This window comes from Pipra filicauda, unplaced genomic scaffold (genome assembly GCF_003945595.2).
Source record: "Pipra filicauda isolate LSUMZ 115617 unplaced genomic scaffold, ASM394559v2 scaffold494_size437340_pilon, whole genome shotgun sequence".
Lineage (NCBI taxonomy): Eukaryota > Metazoa > Chordata > Aves > Passeriformes > Pipridae > Pipra > Pipra filicauda.
Window position 1 is genome coordinate 375,005 of NW_024104636.1, and position 10,554 is coordinate 385,558.

Sequence of the window (10,554 nt, forward strand, 5' to 3'; positions counted from 1 at the left end):
TGTATTACTTTAAAATGATATAGTATTAGATTAGACCCACTAGTGGAAACCTGATTTAAAGAAGCATTCAGGAGGTCTGTAAAAGTCAGTTTCCCGATGATTGGAAATGGCCCTATAATAAAAATGGAAAAGATGCATTCTCAAGACATTTGGAATTGTCTTTGAGAAAGAGCAATAACTGAGAGAAGTAGGAATAGCCTCTCGTACAGGTTTTGCTTTCTATGCAAGATTACTCTAAGAACTTAATATTTTTTAAATTTGGAAAATATTAATATTTTCCAAAGTTTTGGATAAGGTAGTTAGGAATATATAATTAGAAAATTTCAGATCATGTTTAATGACTATATGTATGCACATGTGTAGATGGTACTCATAGACACTGCAATCACTATTCACATATACATAAACAGCAATAATGTACATATGTACAAAGAAATAATGACACTTGTAATGCAGCCACCTGCATTGTTCTCACCTGAATGCACATGCACGATGCAGACCCTCCTTTTCAAATCTTACAGACCCCGACCACAAATATTTCACCAGCCAGGACTGCTTGCAAAATTCTAGTTCTAAATGTCAATCACTTTATTAATAAATTTACTTGGCACTTTCATAACCTCTTTTGGGTAACTGATACCTTCTGGATGCTGAGAGTTTTTCCTTACAAAAAAGCCATACATTTGTGGTATCACAGTTTCTTGCCACAAGTTTGGCACTATACAGTGCTGAAAAGTTTTGCTCTGCAGTGCAGCCTAATCTGGTGCTATACAAATGTAAGATGCTGCTGATACCTCTAATGAATTTTTCAGGTATTCTAATTTTGGCTCTTAGGTAGCTGGAAAGCTAAATCTGGGTGGAAGCTGCAGCTTACCAGAAGAGTCCAATGGTGAAGCATAGTTGTTAATTTCCAAATGCCTAGGTATTTTTATTTTCCCGATGTAGTTCTTTCCATCACAATTTAAAGTAAGCTTCTTGATTAACTTTTTACATATTTCCCAAAGAGTTCAAAAAAGGAAGTGTGTCCTTTTAACTCTATTATTTTTTAATAAATCTATCTGCTTCCTTCCCTTCTCCTTTGAAATCTTTTTCCACCTTCGAAATCCTATTCGACAGAAGCAGCCTCTTTCTGCTTTCTGTTTTTCTGTGAAAGGTAAAGTCTCCAGGTTTTCCCTTTCTTACTTCTTAGTGTCACTTTGCTGTACAATTGAACAGTAGGAAAACAATCCATCTCTGTAAAGGTTGTTTGTTATTAAACTTAATACCTATTTGAACTGCTGCTTCTTTTTCTTGAAGGCCTATATTTGTCTTTAATTAAGGAGAAAGGATGTGGATGATGCATAGCTAGCTCCCTCTGATCTTTACTGTTTGATCCCATCCATTTGAATATAAATGTTCTTTCTTGTTCATCGAGACACTAAATCAATGCAACAAATCCAAAGATCTACTGCAGTGTTCGTTTGTTTGTGGGATTCTTGTTTTCTGTGTTTTAAAGAATGGGTTGAAAAAGTGACATTAACATAGCTGGGCCTCAAGAGCTCAATATTTAAAACACAGAGCATAGCAAGGCTAGAGCTGTTATAGGCGATTCAGGATATTTTGCAACATAATGCAAACATCTACATTAGGAAAGCATCAAACTCAAAGAGTTAAATACCAAGAGAGGGATTACTTGAAGCTGACCCTACCTTCCAGGGAATGCAATACCAATATACACAGAGGATTAGCAGCCTTAATACAGGCTAAGCGTATCCATGTCTGACTAGCTCCTCTTTCATGCTATGGTTCAGTCCATATTCCGAATCAGTTCAATTTACTGTTCCATTCTTTTTTCAGACATGAACTATACCATAACTTACAGCTTCTTTTCTGCCCCAGATAATTATAATCCTCTCAGAGACAATGTCTTTTCTGCTTTGGTTTTAAAATTTTCCAGTTAGATTTGTAATACAAGATGAAATTACATTTCCATATCTTCTCCCACTAGCTCTCCTAGCTTTCCTGCTCTGCAGTTTTACATGCTAAACTCACAGCATTTTTTCTTAAGATGGGTCTTGCTAATCTCCTCTATTCAGCCCTGTCATGTTGGCACCTCAGGGTAGATCACATTGGAATAGGGAAGAGAAGGGACCTGGTATGTCATAAGTAGAAGATATTTTGCGTATTTACCCACTTTCTCTTTTAAAAAATATTTTCTTCAGATTGCTTAATATCTTCTTCATATTGCAACTGTCTTTTGTGTCAGAGTCATTTATGAAATCCCTGCTGGAGAATTCTATCCTAAAAATTAGCCAGCTGGGGACTGGAATAGTTAGGAAATAATATCATTACAATGCAATAATGTGTTAACAGTGCTATTATAGCTTTGTAATTCCTACAGTTCTCATATTCCTGGCCTGCTATATGCTGATTTTTCCTTGCACTAAAGGAATTGCTATAGCAACATACCTTCAAACACATATGATTAATACTTTATATGCCCATGACTGACTAGATATTTGTTCTACGCATAGCATATTGAAAAACAAGATGGAATACCTGCCACGAATCCACAGAACAGAAACTGATTTATACTGGGAGAAAAATAAATCATAAATTGAATAAGAACAAGTTAAAAATACAATTTCATAGATTCAGCATACAGGCTAGTTGATAAAATATACTGCAGTGCTTTGATCTCTATGGTATACCTAAGAACCTAGAATATCGCAAGCTATTGTAATGTTACATATTAAAAAATGGAATCTTTTCCACACAGGAAAACAACTTCATCAATTTTTCACCTGTATATAGATTCCTCAACCTAGCAGCGAGATTCTTCCGTAGACCTTGGAGAAGATAAAACTGTCTGAGTTTGGGAAACTAAGAAGTGGTCACATTTTGCAAATCTCGCATGCACCTTCAAGCCTATAGTAAATATTTGAGCTTCCTCTCAACTACAGTTCTGCCTGGTATCATTCAGGACTTTTGTATAACTGACTATAGTTGTCATTCCTGATCAGAATAGACAATGAGCAAAATACGTTTTCTTAAAAGCTAATATACAAAATTTGCCATTAACCACACTGGATTATAGTTATGGGAGGCTTATTAAACTTATTTTCAGAAGTCACCCGGTTTGCATGATGCATCTAATGGCAGAATTTCCTCATCTATAAAGCAAAAAGCACCAGGTTTTCCCAAGTGTAGTTACACATTTCATCTTTTAAAATTAATAAGGAATAAAACTGAGTCATGCACTACATGGGGCAGTTGTCAATAGCAAAATTGCCTTGCTATGAACTGTCTGGCAGATTCAGGAGGATGCCCACACACTATTAACAAGTCTTTAAAACAGGGTTTTGGGGCTGTGAGCTTTTGCCATGCAGACGGTAAATTCCACTGTACGGGTGGCCAGCGACGGTCATGGTGAAAGGCAAGTCTGTGCACCACTCAGGTCTGTGGACCTCTTGGCTTTCTGAGACATCCATTTACCAGCCCAGATCCTTCAGTTCTTTTCTGTCTAACCCCTTCAACATGGGCTTTGTGTGCACGCAGAATGTGTTTTGCCCAATGCAGGAGTTGGAGAGTTTGTCATACAAAATGTGGAAGATAAATAGGGGGAAAGAAGTGTGATCAGAGTACCAAAGGGCAATCTCCAACTCAGAATGTGGAAAATGTCAAATCTCTCAGGAAAAATGGTGAAATCTCATGCTATAATTAATAGATTATATGGAACATTACTGATATGGAGAGGCTCTTTAACATTCCTAGAGCTGGGATTATTTTTCTGGTTCCAATTTCTTGATGTTGCATGTGGTGCTCACACACAAGCCCCTGAACTCTATTAACCTGACAAGGTGTGTATACAAAACTCTTCTCAGTCTGTGATAAACACAACTTCAAGACATTGGCAAAGAGAAACATCTCAGACAATCTGTCTTAAATGACGCTAACAGAGTCACTTGTGTTGGCTACTTTCCTAAATTCTTTCCCGGGATTTTTAAAAGGCATTGTCTTCCTATGGACAATCTCAGGGCCTGAATGTCAAGGTAAGTTTACCTGCTAGACACACATGCCTTCCCACTTTATAGGGATAAGTATCCCAGACATCTCTAGGTATCTCTGACCAATTAAATAGGCAGGTAGTTGCACGGGTGAATTTGATTTCTGACTGCTTATAAACAGCTGCTTGTCCTTTCATCTGAATGTGCACTTCTTATGCCCAAGTTCTCAGCTCATTTAACAAATTCTCAGTTTGCTCTGTTTTAGCATTTTTTGGGCTCACAGCCTTTTGTAGGCTTTCCATTTCAACTTAGGCAAGGTTGATGGAAAAAAATGTCTCTAGCCTCTTTTTTTAAGTCAAAATTTTTAAACTCTGATTGTGGCAATTTTAAAGGTTCGGACAGCCTTCTGGTATCATACTGTCACATAACGTGCCTCAGTTTCTCTCCTGGCAATGCCAACTCATGTTTTCCAAATAACTGCCTATGGTCTTGCACAACCTCTATGTTTCAATGCTTTATCCTGAGCATTTCCTCAAACAACTCCTCCCAAGTAATTTTTCCAAGACCTATAAAGACTCCAGTTCACGCCAACTCACACTAATTCTTTTGAGAAGGGAGTGAAAAAAAATGATGCAAAATCCACTCCCTATTTTCCTAAATAAACAAAACTAGGTTGTCTGACAACTGTCAGTTTAAGTGAATAAAGTACATTTGTTAGAATGGACAGAAACCGATGCCTAAAAAATGATAGGCAGCATTAATCAGTGATGGGGACAAAGAAATTAACTAAATTGTTAGCGAGTTAACCCTGAGTGACCTTTTATAGAGAGGTCAAAGTCTTCCTCAGCCATCACTGCTAGCTTCATTAGTACCCACAAAACTTAACACAGGAGCTTCTTGAGCACTGATTTTTACCTGCGAGTTGACTGCCAGTTGTATTCTGAATTGGGGGAGTAAAGGGAAGAATGGGATAACACAGGCAGGAGGTAAGCAGAGAAAAAATCTCACTGTCCCCTCTGCAGTCCACTCCCTCTTCCCATCACACATCTTGTACCATCCATCCTTGCTGCAGAATCCAAGAGGCAGGAGAAATGTCATTTCAAGCTTGCTGTCATTTCAAGCTTGCATGCCTTTAAAACCACACTGACAAGGGGTCTCTTTTCTTTTTCTCCAAAAATGAGAAGGCACTGAGGGAGGCAGAATTATGGTGCTAGTCAGAGATACCATTCCTGAAGAATACCAAGACATTTCTTCTTTGGTTATATTTTCTTTTAAAATATATTTCATTTTAAAATATGTGTTACTTTAAAATATTCTAGTCCAGATGCCTATTTCATCCCCATTTGTCTGACTGCTATCTAAACACTGTCCACATATAATGATCAGGGGGATTACAATAGTGCTTTATCATAGTTCCCCATTTTGTCCAATATACATGCCTTTGCTTGTATCCTTGTACCTGTACAAAAGACTAAGACATTCTGTATTGAGGCAATGGTTTAAGTGATTTAGATACATCCTTCTAGACTGTTCATATGTGGAGATTCCCTTTAATCTTAATTCTGACTTTGTGTTAATTTAATAAGCAAATTCAAGGCTCATAAAGCTTTAAATTGAGCAAGAGGAACTGAGTGCTTGGTTTAGAATTTCTTACTAGAAAGATAATATCGATAAGAAAGACCTTACTCCCAAAAAACAAATTAAATTTATAAGGCCAGGTTTTAACCTGCAAAACAACATATTTTATAGCTGCAAGGACAGAGAACCTCTTAATTGCCTCACTCCAACACTTGCAGAAGGAACTTGCAACTCCCATCAACTGAAAAATCACTACCTCATCATTTTGCCCCTGCCAGTTAAAACCTGTTTCTGTCACTAAAATCCGGAGCCATATGTAAGGCCAGTAAGTATCCACCTTCCAGCTTCTCTGCATTAGTTTGCCCAAGTCTCCAAATGTGCTCTCAAGAGAGCAGATCCTTCTTGAGATGCCACTGGTTCAGTAGCAAAACACACCCCAGTTAGATCACCAGAATGGGAGTAGGTAGCTTTTAAAGCAGCAGAAAATAGCATTGCATCAGCAATTCTGCCTCTCTCAAAAGTGAAGTACTGTCAGACTACAAGTACATTTGCAAGATATTGTCTTTTCAGAATTATTCTAGTGGGAAAGTATGACTAGAAATCAAAAGAAAAATGTTTTTAATCACCTTCTTTTGCTATAATCTAACTAAATTAGAAAGAACTGAATACTAACAACTGCAGAGATTTGAGATAAATCATATATTCTGGACCATATAAGATGATGGCTAGATGCAACACTAAGAGACCATAGGTGTAATGCAATTTTTAATTTTTCCACAGGCTGAGGCAGTCTAAGTTTCATTTACCTGACTCAAGAGACCAAAAACTCTGCAGAACATGAAGATATACTTTATTTGCCACTCAGGGATGGATATATTCCACTGTGAATACAAAAGAAAATTATCCTTCCTTTCTACACTAAAAGGAGTCTTCAGATCCATGTACACTTGTATGTGGAAGACCCACAGGCTTGCCTCTGTGAGAGAGTAGGGAAAATATCAACATGCTACATTTTGAAAAATTGGAGGAAAAGTCACATATCCTGTATTACGGCATTTGCTCTTTCTGTCTCAAGAAAATGGAAGCAAGCCAGAGAAGAGTATATGGAATCTAATTTGATCTCCAAACATTTGAAAACTGTGGGATAGAGTAACTTGGGTAGATTACACAGAAATCTGTAGACATAGGATATGGCACTTACTAAATATGTTCAGATGTTTGGTAACTGTTTCTGAAGCTTTAAAAAACTTTCCATTGTGGGAAAGCCATCTGGCGGGTCATCCACATTTGCTCAATGAGAAATTCTTTGTAAAAGTGAAAGTTAAGGACTGTCCTGAGCCTGACTGATTAAGAACCAAGAGATATGTCTGCTGGCAGGGCCAAGTCCCAGAACTTTATCAGTTTCAGTTCAGACAAGAACTGCTGGGAGCACAGTCGGACACCCCAGACAGTTTCTGACAGACTTCAGAAGGCCAGTGAGCAGTGAGGAAATGCTGTGGCCGGGACACTCTTCTCAGACTCTCAGCACAGATGACATTTGCACAAACATACTGTGGTTATGCTACAAATTTTAAGAACTGCCTTGGGAACAAGATGAGAAGGGAATTCCTTTGTATGCAATAAAAAGTGCCCAAAACCTCATATTTGGATATAAAACTGTAAGAAAGTGAGCGAAAGTGCATAAAGAATACAAACAGAAATACTCTAGTAAGTTTTGTTTAAAATTTTTTGAGGGTATTCAAAATACATTTTAGTGTTACTGTTTACAATATTTTCTATGTACATTAAACATTTGCTTCATTAAGGAACTGTATGGTATTTTAAAGTTTTCTGGAAGCTAATAACACCTGTTTTCCAGAGCTGTGTCTCCAACTCCTTGAGGTGTGAAACTTTGAGACCATCTTGAAAAATCACGTCTCTAAACAGTTCCTCAGCTAAGAGTTAAAAGTGAGTGGGAAGACGGGAATTTAAGGACCTGTGCAAAACGTTGCCTACATCATTACATTAACATAACTTAGTCTGCCGAAAGCAAACATGTTTAAACAGGAAATACCTTAAATATGCTAGCCTACATCTCAGCTGATGTCCTTAATTTTACTTCGGGGATATACTACATCAGCCCAAGTTCAGCATTACTGCAAAAGACCTTCCCATTTCCCTTTTCAGCCCTACATAGATAACCTTCCTTCATCAGTACAAAACCTGTCATTATTATTGGCCTGCTATTGCCTCATCTCTCTGCAGGACATCTTCCATTCAAGCTTCATGCTGAGGTACCATGTCCAGGCTCTGCCTTGATAAAAGTTGTTATCTCTGCTCAAAAGCTCTTGGAGTCTTTCCTTCAGAGCAGAAATTCTCATTCCCCATCTTGAATATTGCAGTGTTTCTTCCCTTACCCTTATCAAAAGCTCTCTCATCTCTCTGGAAAGCTGTTTTCCCTTCTTCTAGCTTGTTGGGTTGACTGTATCAAACCTCCCTTCACATTTTTCAGTGGCTTCCTTCTCTTTATGACATCTTTGTTTTCACTTCCACAATTTCAATTCCAAGGTGCTCCACAATTTATGCCCTCCTTGAAATCATCTTTTATGATACAGTTAGCCCCTGATGCCAGCTTTTCTCTGCTCACTTTGTATTTGAGATTTTTCCATGAGTGCTGAATAAATGTTCTCAGAGTGACCTTGATATCTCCCTTCACATTTGTTTTCCCATTGCCTTAACTTTACTGGTAACTCAAGGCCCTGTTCTGTGCTTGTGGATGCCTTTGGGAGTTTTGCTGCAAGAATGAACAGGAGCAAGAGAGAACCTCTGCTATGAGACACTGGGATACTGTTATAAACCTTAGCTGATGTTTTGGTTACCATGTCATCAGTGCATTTTGTTGCATATTGTTTCTCTTTCTTCTAATGGAAAAAAGTAAATGAGTAAAGCTGTATTGAATAAGGGGGGGATTTTGTGTTAAACTGTGTGTGATTCAGTTTTAAGAAGGACTGGAAGCAGTTCAGTGAAAACTAGTCTGAATCATAAACTTAAAACTGAACACCTCTTGTCCTTGAAATTCAAGGTTGAAGGAAAAGTTCAAGCTTCAAATCTCCTTGGGTTTTGATTCTGGGCTGCATTCAAAACCAGAAGGGACTTATTTTCCAAATGCAATTTGATATGACCTGGGATAGCATAAATCTCACACAAACATCTGGGAAGAATTTTGCTGATAGAAAGAACATGGAAGTAGTGTTTCTTCATAATGCACAGCATTAAAAAGCTAACATATATTTTTTATAAAATGATTTCCACTCTGACATTAAAATGTGGGCCATTAGTCCAGAAGAATAGCAGAGTAACTTTGAATAATTCTTTGCATCCTAATTAGATATTGTTATTTTTATTTCTAAGAAAATAAAAACACCTGCTTGGTAGAGCTAATGATGTCCAACACCATCAAAAGGACAGTGCAATTTAGGCCACATTTTGTGGTCTGTTCTTCTCACGCTTCCTGAGCATTCAGAAAGACTGTTTTAAGGATGTTCCAGGACATATTCGTATCTACTTCACTTCAGTCTTAGTGCAGATCTACTGTCCATTAGTTCCTCTAATTCTTTCCTGAACCTAGTGGTATGCTCTACCTCCACAGCTTCAAATGGCAACATGTTACAAAAGCTCACAACACCATGTGTAAAGACATCCTTTTGTCTGTTTTAAACCAATCTCTTACTAGCTTCAAATGCTCCCAAGTCCAGTCATTGTAGAGTGTGGCAAAGAGAAGTTCTGAATTTGCCTTACCCACTGGCTTTGGATTTCATAACCCTTCATCGCGTCTCTCCTAACCCAGCTGTCTCTTGAAGCTGAACAGTCCCAAACTTTTTACTGTCTCCTGGTAAAGTAGCTGCTCCAACTCCTGGAACATTTTGTTATCCTCCTCCTCACCAGCTGCACAATATCCTCCTTCAGTTATGGAGATCAGAAGTATACACCGCATTCAAGATGTGAGCCCATCAAGCTTTTGTATAATTCCCTCCTTCCTCCTTCCTGACAACGCCCTGCATTTTTTTGGCTGCTGCTGCATGCTGAGCTAATGATTTCAGCAACAACTAAGAACTCTTCCCTGAGCCATCACTGTCATCTCTATGTTCAATTCAGTGCAGCAAACCAGTTTAGACTATTTTATTTCCAGATGCATTTGTTTATATTTATCTGCATTGGTAATCCTTCGCCCCCTTTTTACCCTCAAGCTTCGTTTTCTGAGGTCTTTCTGAAGTTCCTTGCCATTAGCATGGCATTTGGCTGTCTGAGAGTGCTTACTGTCTGTTGCTTGCAGATTGCACTGTGAACTCCCACCACCACATCATTGATGAAGGTTCCGAATAAACCTGGTTTTAACACTGATTCTGAGGGAACAAACTACTGACTCATATCCATTTAGAAAAACCACCTTTAAGGACAGCTATCTGTTTGCTGTCCCTTTACTAAGTTTAACTCCATAGATGATCCTTTCCTCCAAATCCATGACAACTTAGTTTCCATAATAACCTCTGGTGTGGAACCTTAAAAAATTTTGGAAACTCCAGGTTATGTCCTTTATCCTTTATTGACATGATCATTGACACACTCCAAGTGCTTGATCAGGCTACCGAGACAGGATTTCCTTTTGAAGAACCCATACACCTTTCCTAAAAGCCCATGTTCTCAAAGCTTTTACTAATATTTTATAGACTATATTATCTGAACTGATTTAACAGCCTGTAGTTATATCCAAAGACTTTCTAACCAGACTGCTGCATTAAACAATGATGCCTAATCTCCATAAAGCGTGTTCTCAATGTATTATTCATATCCTGGAGATGGGTAAATGGTGCAAGTTTCCCAAAGCTGTAGCTCTTGCTGAAAATTATTTTTATATGCTAAGTATATAAGTTCAAGGGAAGCCAGCTCCGACAAGTGATCACACCCACCTAATTTCATTGCTAGGCAAAGAAAACAAAACCAAAATAAACCC